Source organism: Phyllostomus hastatus, unplaced genomic scaffold, assembly GCF_019186645.2.
Source record: "Phyllostomus hastatus isolate PE091 unplaced genomic scaffold, TTU_PhHast_1.1 phas_contig_36, whole genome shotgun sequence".
NCBI classification, from domain to species: domain Eukaryota; kingdom Metazoa; phylum Chordata; class Mammalia; order Chiroptera; family Phyllostomidae; genus Phyllostomus; species Phyllostomus hastatus.
Window position 1 is genome coordinate 2625521 of NW_025333862.1, and position 15695 is coordinate 2641215.

Here is a 15695-nt window from a genome sequence, read left to right on the forward strand (position 1 = left end):
ACAGAATTTACTGCTAAATTCAGACACAGAGAAAACCCTGTGAATGTTGCTGTCAACTCTAATCGCTAAGTTGATTCAGGTAGATAGGTCACATTTTAGGGGACACAGAGTTTATCAAAATTAGTTCTAGACTGAAAATTCAAATTCCAAGATTCTAGTATCAGCTAAGCCATTAGCATATTTTGTGAACTTGGGTGAGCTGCTTAATATTTTCTGGCTTCATTTTCTTTCTTTGTAAAATAATATTAGTAACCCCAGAGATGTTACCTTTAACAGGTAAGTACATTACATGTTAAAATTTCTGCAGAAGGATGCTCTAGAGCAGTGGTCTCAAAACTGATAATAAACTATATCAGTGAAAACTTTGCACATGAACCTTTGATATGAGTGTATGTACACACACATTTCATCAATTCACATTAAATGTCAAACATTAAGCTTTTCTCAGAAAAAGTAGAAATTTCAACATTCTTTTCCTATACACTACTAAATCATTTCCCATATCCCTTGGGGTGCATGCATTCCCACTTTGGGGGGCCACTTCTCTAGAAAGCCAAGAAGTTATGACAATAATAAAATACAATTATTTTGGGTATGAGCTGTTACTCTTACCACATAAACCTCAGTCAAGATGAACAAATTTAAAACAATCCCTACTCTAGGGCAGGAATTAGGAGTAAGTGCCCAAATTAAAGCAGGTTATGATATTATTTATGACTGTGCCCTAGGTCTCAAGTATGGGAGGGAGCCACTCTGGAATCTCTTTCATCACCAAGAAATGCAGTCTTATTTCATAATCAGAGGTTAGGGACCATACCTGACCCTAACTTAAACTACCTTCTTGAATGCACTACACCTTGCCAACAAATCCAGTTTTACCTTGAACAATTTCCATGTAAAATCTAGTCCAGAACAAACCATATGAGCTTTGAAGAGCTGATGAGCTCACTGCCCCAGGTATATGGGAAAGTTTAATTAGATTAGCTCTACTGCCTGTACTCTAAAAATAACCATAATCCCTGCCAAACTGAAGGTTCAGGAATAAACTATTGAGGGATGGACAAAAAAAGACTCAGATGTCATTTTAATTTCTACACAAGAAATTCCAGTGACCTAGATTTTTCTTTGTAAGAAACAGGTCTTAAATTTTTAACCAAATATATGGCAAAACATTAAGTAAAAACCAAACAGAGGGAAAGTTAATACATTATGTAAGAGTACTTGTGGAAGAGGTATCAAGTGTCTCCTCTTTAAAACTACTGAGGCTGCTTCCTTTTCCTAATATTAATGAAAGATTTGTACAAGAGACCATGTATACTAGGACAATAACATATCCAAATGCAAACTACATATAGATGAAGAAACGTGACTCCTACATTTGTACAATACACAAAAACTAACTGAAAATGGATCACACACCAAAATAATACAACTTCCAGAATAAAACAATGGAGATAATCTTTGTGACAATGGATTAGGCAAGTATTTCTTAGGGTAGGACTCAAAGAGCACAAACCATAAAAGAAAATATTAACTGGACATACCAAAATTAAAAAACTACTCTTCAAGAGACACTGTTAAGAAGATGAAAAGACAAGGTACATATTAAAAGAAAATATCTGCAAAAAACATATTTAATTAAGGACAGAAACCAGAATATATTTAAAACCTCTCACAACTAAATAAGAATCACTTGAAAAGATCCTTAATATTATTAGAGAAATACAAATTAAAACCACAATGAGAATCCTCTATATACCTATTAGAATGTTTAAAATTTTAGAAATAATAACAAAAGCTTTCTTTATCAGGTACTAAAAAGGTAGAGAGCAACCAGAACTCATATACTGATGGTAGATACTCAAAATGGTAATCACTTTAGAAAAACAGTTTAGCAGTTTCTTATAAAGTTAAACACACTTACCTCACAAGCCAAGAATCCCATTCAGGTATCTACTCAAAAGAAATGAAAACATATGTCCAACCCCAAAACCTACAGGTAAATGTTTCAGTGGCTTTATTTAGAGTCATCAAACACTGGAACCAATCAAATGTTCTTCAGCTAGGTCATGGTTAAACAAACTGTGGCCCTGGCTGGTGTGGCTCAGTGGACTGAGTTCCGACCTGCGAACCAAAGGGTTGCTGGTTCGATTCCCACTTAGGGTACATGCTTGGGCTATGGGCCAGGTTCCCAGTGGGGAGCATGGGAGAGGCATCCACACATTGATGTTTCTCTCCCTCCCTTCCCCTTCTCTAAAAATATATGAATAAAATCTTTAAAAAAAAAATAGAACAAACTGTGGTCCATCCACACAATGGAGTACCACACTAAATAATAAAAAGAAATGAACTACTGATACACAGAGCAACACGGATAGACTTCAAATATGTTATGCTAAGTGAAAAAAGCAAGATTCAAACAGCTACATAATATGACTCCATTTACAGGATAATCTGGAAAAAGACTATAGGGACAGAAAGAAGATCAGTGGTTCTTAGGGACTGGGAGGTAGGGAAGAGAATGACTGTAAACTGGCATGAGAAAACTCTTCGGAATGATGAATATGTTCTATGGTTCTGTCACAGAAATGTTGACTAACTGCATTTGTCAGAATCCACAGAATGGGACAATAAAAACTGGGCAAATTTTACTCTATGTAAATCATACCTCAATAAATCTGGCCGAAAAAAAAAAAAGAATGAGAAAGGTGGAGGAGGGGTGAGAAATTATGCAAAGTGTTAAACAACAGGTAAAACCCAACAATTAAAAATACTAAATTTTCAAGGCTGTGATTATTAATAGAAATTAGCTAAAGTAGTGAATATGGTACAGTAAAAGAGCAAAATGTCAGATCAGATCATCTTGCTCACAATGAAAGTGCAGAGGAATTTTTGCCGCAATCACATTTGAGGCAAGGTGAATCCTAAAGTCTCCAGTCCTATTTATTACCTTTTGACAACTAAGAATATTGGGAGAGCCCTGGCTGGTGTAGCTCAGTGGATTGAACATAGGCCTGTGAACCAAATGGTTGCTGGTTCAATTCCCAGTTAGGGCACAAGCCTGGGTTGCAGGCCAGGTCCCCAATAGGGGACATATGAGAGGCAACCACACATTGATGTTCCTCTCCCTCTCTTTTTCCCTCCCTTTACTTCTTTCTAAAAATAAATAAATAAAATCTTAAAAAAAAAAAAAAGAGTACCAGGAGCTTAAAGTACTTCAAAGTAATTCTAGTGGGTTGGACTATTAATCTGTATACTTATGCTTTTCATTTTTATTTTTTAAATTTTTCTCAAGTTCACCTTAACTGCTTTGGAGTCTAGAAGCTATAAAAACTGATAACTCTACCTTACCTCATACCAATGGAAATTTCATGTAAATATTAGTTCTTGATCCCTTCACTAAGATCTGAACTCACAGTAAGTTCCTATCAGTTACATAATCCCAGCACTCTCGTAGGCTAGTCTGGCAGTCTTGTGCATGCCTTCGTTTTGCTATTCAAGTGCCCAACTCCCCTATACAGGCACCCATATTTACATGACACAAAGTTTTAGAATTTCCTCTGAAACTAAAAGGTAATGTTAGAAAATGCTTCAATTATTAGTGAGACACATCTGAGAGCCACACGATCCTTGATTCTTCTTGAGAAGACAGATGTCCCATACCACTCATAACTGAACAGCGGTCAGGGCTGATCTCCATCCGAAGTACAAAGTTGCTTTTCAGTCTTAAGTCCCACAATCCATATGGAATCAACCAGTCCTACCTTCCCATCCCAAATTTTTGTTTTCAAGCTGAAATGGCTCATTTTAAATTCATTCTCCTAACCTTCCTCTTTTTTTACTTCATGATAAACACTTCTCCAAGCCAACTTTCCTGACTCCTGCCACCAGCAACTCACCAGCTTCTCATTTATGGCACTTGATTTCCTCTGGGCACCCAGCCACCCTAATAATATGGTGTTTATTAACTGGACAGAGACCCTGAGGCAGTGAAATTCAAAGGGATGGTTCCCAAGAAGCTGAAACTCGTACTACATAAAACATGTTTATAGGGAGGCAGAACTTTAGTTCTGAGCCACTTTCTATTAAGTCCTTGGAGGAGGTGAATGTACTATATTGTCTTTCTAGTAAACTGGAAGTAAGAGCAGAAAGAGACTATGAATGTTTCTGGATCACGAAAATTAATCTCTATTCCTATTGTGCAGAAGATCTGACAACACAGGCAACCCAATTATACATCCAGCCTCCCTTGTTTATCCAAACTATAGGCATCTGGCACCACCCAGTGGCCCATCTATATACAGATATGCTAGTAATGCAAGAATGTACAAGGCAACACAGGAGTTATAAATATGAACAAGGCAATCACCATCCCTTTTGTGGTCAATAGCCAATTAGGAAAAATGAGCATAAAACTATGATACAAGAGATACAAGTACCAGTATCATTAAATGAATGAATGAATGTGTATGTATACATATGTATACACATATACATATTGTAGGCAGTTGTAGTTGATCAGAGGAAAGAATTATATTTTATCTCAGGGAAGAAAGAAAAAGCTTCCATGGAGAAATTAGCATTTAAGTTGGGCTTTCAAGGAAGGATGGGATTTTAACGGATAGAGATGAGAGACATTCCACCATTCCACCAGGATCAGAATGAGAAAAGATGTGGAAAATGGGGGCGGGGCGGGGTGTATGTTTAAGAAAATAGATGGATAGTCTAGTTTGGTTAGATGGTAGAGTATAGCTGATTAGTTAAGTATAGAAGGTGTGTGTGTGTATGTTAGGCACCAGGAAGATTTTGTCAAGGACCATAAGATGGACTGAAATGGTCAGAAGGCAGGAGATGGTTGCCAAGGTAAGAAGCTATGAGAACCTGCCTTATAGGCTGATAACAGAGGAAATTAAAAGATCAATGTAAAAAACACTGGAGAGGTAGAATTAATAGTATTTGACTTAATTAGCTGTAATGAAGCTCAAAAAATCAATAAGACAAATCTGAGTCTGGGTGCCTAGAAGAAATTAATTGCCATAAATGAGAAGATGGCATGTGGGAGAACAGGTGAATTTTATTTTAATTGTGTTTAAAAGCTAAGCTGACATGTCAGAAGTACAGGGGCAAACAGTATAGGTTTGCAACTTGAGAAATAATTTAGGTCTGGAGATATAAACTTGGAAATTACTTGTACAGTAAAATTTCAAAATCAAATACCTTGTAAATTATCCCTCACTTAAAAAACAAAGTAAGTACCCAAGAAAAGTTCTGAGAGAAAGTCCAAAGATACAATCTTGGGGAAAACCTACCCTTAGGAAAAAGGAAGGAGAGGGAGACAGAAATGAGAGGGAGACAGAGAAATGCTCAAGGAAGTAGAAAGAATAATGAGAGTGTTAAATGCCTTGGAGGTCAAGAGATAAAGTTTCAAGAAGGTGGGGACGGTCCATAGTTCAAATGCCACAGAGAAGTACAGACAGATGTATACTAATGAAAGGCTGTAAGTGTCAGAACAATTTTTCTACGAAATTGCCTCACTGAGTGAGAATCCTGGTTTTCTCTCTATTTGAGAATCATAAAATAAAAGGATTCAACTATCCCTTCAGTTTAGTTAATTCCATTAAAATTATTTCCTTACAAAATTCACTAATCATAACCTAAGACACATGTTTAAATAATTAAAAATGTTTTTATTCATATTGTCCTTTGGACAGACTTTTTTATAGTTTATACACAGTGGTGGGCAAAAATAGGTTAATAGTTGTATGGAAAACAATAAATAATTAATAAATCCTAACAAAAATAAACTTTCACATACTCTCAACTGTAAACCTACTTTTGTTTACTGCTTTACTTTTATAAAAAAAATGCTGAATTCTACCTTTCAGCTCATTTGCTTCATGACTTGGCATTGAAGAGTCCAGTTTTTTAAAGACAGCACATAGTGTCAGTTAGACCTAGTTTTGAATTCTACCACCTACTTCTGAGTTTGTTTCTTTTTTGTAAGATGGGATAATGCCACTGCTCTGCAGGAACTGGATTTTAAAGGATTAAAGACAATGTTTGCAAAGAGGCTGTCTGTACTTGGTAGCATTTACAGTATCTTTCTAGCTTCTCCTCTCTAGTTCCAGACTGCATTTCCTAGAGAAGCGTGTGATTGTTTGCTATTCAGCAATGATCCTACAAACATATAAAACCTAGGACACACTTTCAAATCCATGATATCTGCTTACCTGCTCTCATGGGTTTTTTAAAGAATTCAGAGAGCTCTGTTAACATCTTTTGAAACCATGCATGTTCTATGAACTACAATAAAGCAATATACCCAAGAACCCACAGTACAAGCCTCCTTCTCTTTAAGCTATTCTCCCTCTTGAAGGTTCAGAAGACAGCCAAGATAAGAACTTCAAAGCAACCACCACAGATGATGAGGAGGAAGATAAGGAAGTTCTGCATCAACTATCCTATGGACAAGGAAATTTGTTCCTCCTTCGGATGTCTTCTCTTCTTATTGGCAATACCAAATGCCCCGTGTTTAGTTTACTGGTTTTGGTTCCAATAACAGTATTTCAGTACGTTAGGAATACATTCTAACCTGTCAGTGCTGTCTCCACCTATAGAGCTAAAGAACTTTTTATAATAATGGTTAAGCCCATTATCTCAATTTAAATGATTCTAAGAAAAATTCATTTCTAAGGAAATTCCATTGTGTTTTCACTATAAAATGATTACATCAGAATCCAATCTCCATTATCAGCTTTTGCCATTCACATTTCAATTTTTTTTAAGTTGCTAGAAAGAACACTAGAGACAAAAGGGTGATACTCTAAAGGTAAATCTACAATGAAACAAAGAAAAAGAGGCTAAAAATGTGAAAAATTTCCTTCCTACCTGAACTCAGAGGGAAGAGTTAAGTAAGGTTAAACATACCTGATAGTGTGGCACTGCTTAAAATGCACTAGGGAACTATATCCTCTTGGCTACCACTACAGGTAAATCACAATAGCTTTCCAGATGGCTAAGAAAAACCAAGGAAAAAAATATAATGAAAATTATATATTAAAAAAATAAAAATAAATAAAAGAAAAACCAAGAACAAAAAAATGACGTGAGGCAAACATGGATGCTTCACATGAAAGCTGGGCAGCAAGACTCCCTTAAACAGTATCCTCACATAATAGGAACAAATACCTACTTCTCAGATATGATGATGACAATTTTTGCAATAACCCAATCCATTAGACAAAGCACATTTCATTAATCAGATACATCTGTCATATTAATCATGTTCCATGCCCTACTCGCAAACTCGGGACAGATTAAATTCATTCATGTCTAGCATACACATTTCTGGGGTTAAGGTAGTACTTGGTAAATTGGGCTTCTGGCCCAGAAACTATGGCCTATAGAGGTAGAGATAAAAGACTGCTATAAAGAAGTCTTTCTAGCTAATTAGTCTGAATAACTAAATCAGTAAATAAGAACAGGCAATCTCTTTCCTGACCAATTTTAAAAGCAATGAAAATTTTTTTAAATAATTTCTTTTACGTATTGATTTTAGAGAGACAGAAAATGAAAATCAGATTTGTTGGTCCCATTATTTATGCATTCATCGGTTGCTTCTTGTATGTACCCTGACCGTAGATCAAACCCACAATCTTGGCATATCGGGACAATGCTCTAACCAAGTGAGCTACTCAACCAGGATGCAATGAAGATCCTTGTGTATATTAGCAGAAATGAAAGACAAAGTTTTCAATAATCTATAATAATTGACATTTGGCTCTGAAATTAAGATACAAAGTCACTATCTGCATGCCTATCCCTAATTCAGTTCTTTCAGTTACCTGGGTTTCAAATGCATAAGAGCAAATACAGATCATCTTGCCTCAGTGATAATCTGCTTAAGAAAAAAATTCCCAGCCCTGGCTGGTGTGGCTCAGTGAATTGAGTGCTGGCCTGCAGACCAAAGAGTCACTGGTTCAATTCCCAGTCAGGGCTGGGCTGCAGGCAGGTCCCCAGTAGGGGGCACGCAAGAGGCAACCACACACTGATGTTTCCCTCCCTCTCTTTTTCCCTCCCTTCCCCTCTCTCTAAAAATAAAATCTTTTAAAAGGTTAAAAAATAAAAATAAAATAAACAATCAAAAAACCCTCTGTATTCCTAACTCCCTAGCCCAAATTCACTTCAGAAAGAAATGAGACCTTTTCATGGTCTAGTTCTTGGATAATCTATTGATGAAGATCACTGCAGAGCCCAACAACTTGGAGAAAAAAAGATGTATTCTTATACAGCAAAAAGGAAAAGGCGTAAGGAGTGTCTAGAGCAGGGGTGGTAAACAACACTGAAGCACGAAAGTTAGGAATTACTGGCATACCTCTTTTCTGTGCTTCCCATTATGGCGTTTCACAGTTGTCATGTTTTTTACAAATTGAAAGACTCTCCACCAGCAAAAAGATTACAACTTGCTTTATTGCTACACTGGCTTTGTTGTGGTGGTCTAGAACCCAACCAACAATATCTTGAGGTATGCCTACACAATATTTGTGTCACCTCTGATCAGGTATACCAATGGAGAGACAAAGAGAAAGGAAGCAATGAACAAAGGAAACTTACTGATGTTTAGTTTAAGAATGTATTTAGAGATATACAAGGGGGGACGCAAAAAACCCTGGAATTCATTTATAAAAATTATGTGCTTATTCTTGTATGTTTAAACTTTAGTAACCTTCAAAGTACTCTGCATTTGATGTAACACTTATCATGACATTTTTTCCACTACTCAAAACAGTGTTTGAATGTGTTGATTTTGATGCCTTTTAGTACTCCTGCTGTTTTTTGTTTTACTTGTTCCATATTGGCAAAATGCTTCCCTTTGAGGACTTTTCTCATCCGGGAAACAAAAAACAAAACAAAACAAAAGTTGCTTGGGGCGAGATCAGGTGAATAGGAAAGGTGGAGCATGGGAGTCATGCCATTTTGGGTCTAAAACTGGACACTCAGCATGGTCTGGGGAGGTACACTTGCAAATCACCCATCATGAAATGGGCAAACGCAGTGAGTCTTCAAAAAACAATTCCCTGAAGTCAAATGCAGCCTTTTACAATGCCAGCTAGTACACAGATGTATACCAGTTCCCAGAACACTCACTTAGTGGGGGAAACTGGTACTACAAGGGGCCCTCCACAAGATAATTCTAGTTTTTTGGGGTCCCCATTGTACATACAACTGTATCCGATATTCCTCTACCCTCTGGTCTTGAACTAACCTGAATCATGTTCAGAAAACAACCCTAGGTGGGCACCTACAATGCAAACATCTAAGTTGACCGATTAAAAATGAACTGAAAAGATAACCAGGAAAACATGTTCAAAAGCAAAAATGCAAAGAGATATAAACTAATATATAACTTATTCTAACCCATATCAATGATGTGTAAAGAAAATTGAAAAAGGCCCTGGCTGGTGTGGCTCAGTGGACTGAACGCCAGCCTGCAAACCAAAGGCTCACTGGTTCTATTCCCAGTCAGGGCACATGCCTGGGTTGCAGGCCAGGTGCCCTGTGGGGGGCACTTGAGAAGCATCCACACATTGATGTTTCTCTCCCTTTCTTTCTCCCTTCCCCATTGTCAAAAAGAAAATTAACATAAAATCTTAAAAAAAAAATAGAAAATAGAAAAAAATTTTATGTCTATCATGTGCTAACCAATGACCCTAGGACATAAATTGTATTCATCCCACTTTTAGAGATGTATAAATGAAAAGAGAAGTTTAAATAACTTGTCCAAGGTCTAAATCTTAGTACATTATTTAAACCCAGGTCTGTCCAGCTCTAAAGACTGTACTTTTCCCTTTGTATCTTACTGATACACATATGTACCACCAGTAATAATCTTATTTCCGTTCACAATGAGTAGTTTCTAATTATAACTCTGCGTGAAATAAAGCTCATCAGTGTTATACTCAACCTCTTTTATTACAAATCATAAAGATATTAAGAATCAGCCAGGTCTCCTTCCCAGAGACACTGAGCTTCTCTGACTCATCCCATAAACCCCCAACTACAGCACTATCCTCTGCTACCAGAAACCCAAGAGCCTGACAAAAATTACAAGTATGATCTGACTCCCTCTTCTGCACTGGCCCATGCTGCTGGCTGCACAAGACTGATTCCTCTATTGACCAAAAATTCTTCGGGACAACTATAAAAAACAAACAAGAAAACAGCCACTATTTTGTTAGCCCAAAATTTACCACTTATGTCCTGAAAACTTGCAATTGAGGTGAATTGAACTCAGATGCTGACTAAAGGTAGCATCACTCATCACTTCCCAGATTTTAGTGATAAGAGACTAAATGGTCTCTGAATACCAAGAAATGACAACTCAAACTAATTCCCAGTTAACAAAGTAAGAAACATGATCCACACAAAGGCAAAACCACAATGCAAATGAAGAAGAAAAATTCACTTTGAGGTTTAACTGAAGTTTTGAAGATACACAGCAATAGTTTATGACAGAAACTCAAGATGCTCACAGATCATAAAACTCATAAAAGTAATTTAATCAGAGCTAGAACAGTCAAAAATTATACCCCAACTCTTTGGGATAAGTAGGAATTTTATGGCTTTAGGGGTCAGCACTTGACCTTCAGGGCAGGGTCTGTCTTGGACTCAGGAATTTAAATACTCTCAATTTCTACTCACCTTTCCTCCTTTATCACTGAAGTAGGGCCAGGCTGGGCTCCTGAGAAAATAAGCCTGTGGATTCACTGAAGGATTGAGAAAAATTAAAAGTTTAAATGGCAAAGGTGTTTCTTCTACTGAACATAATAAAAATATTTATAAATACACATGAATATTTTTAGACCTCCTCAGAACTATTCAAAACCAGAAAAATTTATCTAATTCTGACCACTCAGTAAATAGCCTACAAGCACAATTACAAAAGTAAAAAGAACCAGGCAAGTATTCTCCCAGCTCCATTATCGTAAAAAGTCACTTAAAAGGAAAACCTGAATCCTTTCAACCCTAAACCATAACCAAACCTCTCAACAAGAAGCCACAGTACGGGGTTGGGATGGGGGTTGTGGGGTGGATCCTGGAGAGAAAGTGATAGCGCTAGTGTCGGTTTGTTTACAGACTCCAGCAACAATTGTGAGTCAGAAATTCAAGCCACCAGATCCTTTCCAAACAACACGAACCAAAGAGGACCGTTCTACGGTGTCCTGGAAGATCTGGGGGTAAGGGGAGGTAAACTAAGAGAATTATATTATAGACCAGCCGGCAACAACTGACTCTGGGGTTCTTGGAACCTCGGCCTTCCGTACAAGGTGCTGGACCCGAGAACTGGAGCCGCATACCCCAATCTAAGGGGGGCGGGGGGCTGCACACAAGTGGGTCGTCACCCAACGAGGCAAGACGTCCCAGTGGGTTGTGTGTCAGGCTCTTCGGGGCAATTCCTGGGCTGAGCAGAGGCACGGGCAGCAGTCCTTCCGGTGGAGACTTGGGTTAAGGGGAAGGAGAAGACCTGAGACATGAGCTTGAAAACAAGTCAAACCTATCATGAAGGTAAACGGGACAGGGGAGAGCGCGGCAGGCCAAGCCGTAAGGAGACACGGACCGGGTAGGTCAAAGGGGGGAGGGGGTGTCCGGCTGGGACAGTTACAAGCACGGGAGCCGGTGAGGCTCAGCAGCCCGCTTCCTGTCTGGGGTCATCCTTCTGCTAGCAGTTGCTCCAGCTGTTCCAGGCCCAGCCATCCTGTCCACTGCCGCCACCAACGCCGCCGCCATCTTACACTGGTCAGCGGCTGCCACCACCGCTGCCGTCTCCACTCTCTAAGCTTGCGCCTGCGCTGCCACGCTTTCCGGCCTCTTTTGCGACGACGACGTGTTGTGAAGACAGAGGGAAGAGTGGTCATGCGAGATCTCGGCTTCCAATCCTCCTTGAGGGATGCATAATGGGCGGGGCCTAAGGCCAACGGAAAACAGGGCGAAGGGCGCGTGCGCATTACCGAGGAGGCAAAGTTGTTTTTGTAGAGTTCTTTGAAGGGCCTCGCTCATCTCTTGTGATATTCAAAACAAATGCGAGTTAGTGGCCTGCCTTAGTTATGGTGGAAATAAAATTCGATTCAAATAGATTGGCAGTCAACTTTCTGAGCGACCTCCATTACTGCCCTGTTTCTGACTACTGACAACAAGCAATTCTCACCAGATTTGTGAAAACCCTATTTCCTTTGAGGGCCATTTTCTGAAGTGGTTTCTATGTCATCTTCCCGAGAGCCTCTATTTACTAATTTTTAGAGAAGAGATTCAGAGCCTTGATTTTCAGCTCAGCTATTGAAGAGTCTTTTTTCCTAAAGTGGTGTGGGATATTGAAGGTTGCCAAGAATGGACCCAATAATGTCCACTCCGCTTCCTTCTGAGCCCTAAAGGAAGCCTGTAGAAGATCCTTGAAAAGGTTAACTGTCGGCTACCACGTTAATATTTTTGATCAGAAGCCCAAGGTGCAAGAATCTGACCTCGCCTTCTCTACCGCTACCCGCATATGATTTTATATATTAGACTGTTGCAATAGACACCTAGCGGGTTTGTCTACTTTCATTATTGTCTTAGTTAAACATAAGGCAGCTAGATTGCCCTTTTAAAGTGTAAGTCAGGTCTCGTTATTGCCATGCTCAAAACTTCCGAAAGCTTCCCATGGCACACAATAAAAATAAAAATTTTCACAATGGCCTTCAATGCAGGCCCTACAAGATTTGATACCTATTTCTCACACTGCCTAGCTCTGCTCTAGCCTTATCGGCTTTTCCTCCTCACTCCCACCAAAAGATGTTCCAGCCCCAGGGCTTTGGCACTTACTTTCTTTTCTTGGAATGTTCATTTAACAGCTCTTCTGATGTTAGAAATGCAAATGATTTTGTTTTTTGTATCCAGTGACCTTGCTAAACTTACTAATTCTAATAGTTATGTAGATTCCTTTGGGTCTCTACATATACAATTACAGTATATGATTAAGAACCCTGGTTTCATTGTATTTATTTATGGTCCAAACCAGACCTCCCGCTCAGAACCCATTACTACACCCTGATGCCCCACAATTACCACCCCCTTGGCAACCATCAGCTTGTTATCTATGTCTATGGTCTGTTTCTGTTTTGGGTGTTTTATTCATTTGGTGTCCTTTTAGATTCCGCATACAATTGAAATCATATGGTAACTGTCTTTCTCTGACATTTCACTTAGCACAATACCCCCTAGGTCCATCCATGTTGTTGTAAATGGCAAAATTTCATTCTTTTTATTGCTGAGTAATATTGTGTTGTGTATAACACATCTTTTTTTAGCTATTCATCTACCAATGGACAACCTAGGTTATCTCCATATTATAAATGGTTATGCAATGAACACAGGGGTGCATATATCTTTTCAAATTAGTTTGTTTTCTTTGGATAAATACCCAGAAGTGAAATTGCTGGGTCATATGGAGTCTCTGTTATTTTTTTAAATCACATTTGGGTTTTTTTAAAGATTTTATTTATTTATTTTTAGAGAGGGAAGGGAGGGAGAAAGAGAGAGAGAAACATCGATGTGCGGTTGCTGGGGGCCGTGGCCTGCAACCCAGGCATGTGCCCTGACTGGGAATTGAACCTGCGATGCTTTGGTTCGCAGCCCGAGCTCAATCCACTAAGCTATGCCAGCCAGGGCTATTTTTAATTTTTTTAAGGAAATTTCCACACTGTTTTCCATACATTGCACTAGTTTATAATCTCACAGCAGATCTTTATTAGATTTGAGCTCTCCATTTAATCAGATCTCTACTCAAATGATACTTCCTCAGAGGCAGCTCTTAGCAACCATTAACTCAAGTAAAATGGTACCAGGTACTTTACACCACCGCCCTCCTCAATCCTTTAACTCTGCATTGTTTTATTTCCCATAATATTTTTATCTGTAACATTTAGCCTATAATTATATACATTTTAACCTAAAATATTATTAGAATAAAACTGTGAGGGCAGGGTCTTTTTTTCATCTTTGTAACTCCAACAACTAGAAGACTGCCAGAGCACAGAGTAGCTATCGAATGCCCTACCATATTCATTAATTTATTCCATCAACAACTGTTGAATTCCTCCTACATGTGAGGTCCTGTCTAGGTGCTGGAACTGCATCAGTGGGTAAAATAAACCAACATTCCTGCATTCATGGAACCTATTATTAATGCAGGGGTTGAGAATGCAGGGGAGGAGAGGAACACACAGATAGTAGTAAGTTATGAAGACTATTATAAAGAAAAAGAAAGGATGTGCTCTTTTGCACAGGGTATCCAGGGAAGGCCACTCTGCTGAGGTGATATCTGAACAGAGATCTGGATTAAGCCATGTGCCCTGGAGAAATAACCTTCTAGGCAAAGTGAAGAGCAAAGTTAAATAACTGGAAACTTGAGTGTACTTGGTGTATTCAAAGAACAGCAAGGTAGGAAATTAGTTTGGAGAAACAAAATGGGAGCCAGATGACTTATAATAGACCAGGAGAAGATTTTGGATTTTTTTACCCTAACAGTGCTAAGAAGCCAGGGAGGATTTTGCATAAAAGAGTGATACAATCTGATTTATCAATGAAGAAATTTACTTTGGTCACTTCTTTGAGAACTGCCTGTAGAAAGGCAAAATAGAAGCTGAAAGACTAGTTAGGAAGCTACTGCAGACGTAGAAGACTAGAGTTACAGTTTAAGTGGTAGGAAATGGTTGGATTCTGGATATACTTTGAAGGTGGTAGAGGTGACTAGCTAATAGATTGAATATGGGGTGCAAGGTATCTTTTTTTTTTTTTACATGAGTGATACAATAAACAGTAATTCCATTTACTGAGACAGAACTCCTGGGGGTGGAAGGACAGAAGCAGATTTTGGGGGTATTCAGTTCTATTTTAGACATGTTAAGTTGGAGATGCCTATTAAATTTCCAAATGACACTACTGAGTAAAGAACTGAAATACAAATCTGACACTTACAGGAGAAGGGACAATTGGAGAGAGAGTCATTAAGGTGTAATTGGCATAGATAGCCATGGGGAGGGGAATGCTCACTTAATGTTGAGGGGGAAAAAAAAAACAATCTATAAACTGAGCCCTCTAATCCTGCTCTCCAAGTAATAGAGGTCAGAGAAAAAGAATATCCAGAAAAATTTATTTAAAAGGAGCAACCAGGGACTTCCGGCCAAGATGGAGGCATAGGTAAATACACTGTGCCTCCTCCCACAACCAAAAGGACAACAAATTTAAAAACAAAAAGCAACCAGGACTGACAGAAAATTGAACTGTGTGGAAGACAACCAAGGAATTAAAGAAACATTCATCCATACCAGTAGGAGGGGCCGTTAAGGGCAGCCAGGATGGAGAGGCCTTATGGCAAGGCAGTGGCTGATGGACTGGCACAGGTGAGGTGGTGGCTGGTGGAGTGGGTGGTCCCACATTCGTGTGGGGATAAATCGGAAGGAACAACTGGGTAGCAAGACAGACTGTGCAACCCAGGGTTCCAGTGCAGTGAAATAAAGCCTCAGAACCTCTGACTGAAAACACCCGTGCAGGTTGTGGTGTGGGGAGAAACTCCCAGATTCATCAGAGAGTTCGTAAGAGAGACCCATGAGGTCCTAGAACATACACAAACCCACCCACCTGGGAATCAGCACCAGAAGGGC

The 15695-nt window shown here is 38.9% G+C and overlaps 1 protein-coding gene across 9 annotated transcripts in view; it reads right to left on the minus strand.

Moving 5' to 3' along the window:
* DCAF8 (DDB1 and CUL4 associated factor 8) overlaps positions 1–11883 on the minus strand; it is a 39540-nt gene extending 27657 nt beyond the window's left edge. The window contains exons 1-3 of one of the 9 annotated variants that reach the window (XM_045841529.1): positions 11793–11881; positions 10702–10766; positions 6928–7015 (exon numbers count right to left, since the gene is read on the minus strand). The gene's annotated coding sequence lies outside the window, so the exon portion shown is untranslated. Of the gene's footprint in view, positions 1–6927; positions 7016–10701; positions 10767–11357; positions 11526–11554 lie in introns of those variants that run through there. The other 8 variants (XM_045841528.1, XM_045841523.1, XM_045841527.1 and 5 more) reach the window with 8 other exon arrangements.
* Between the last annotated feature and the right edge of the window lie 3812 nt (positions 11884–15695).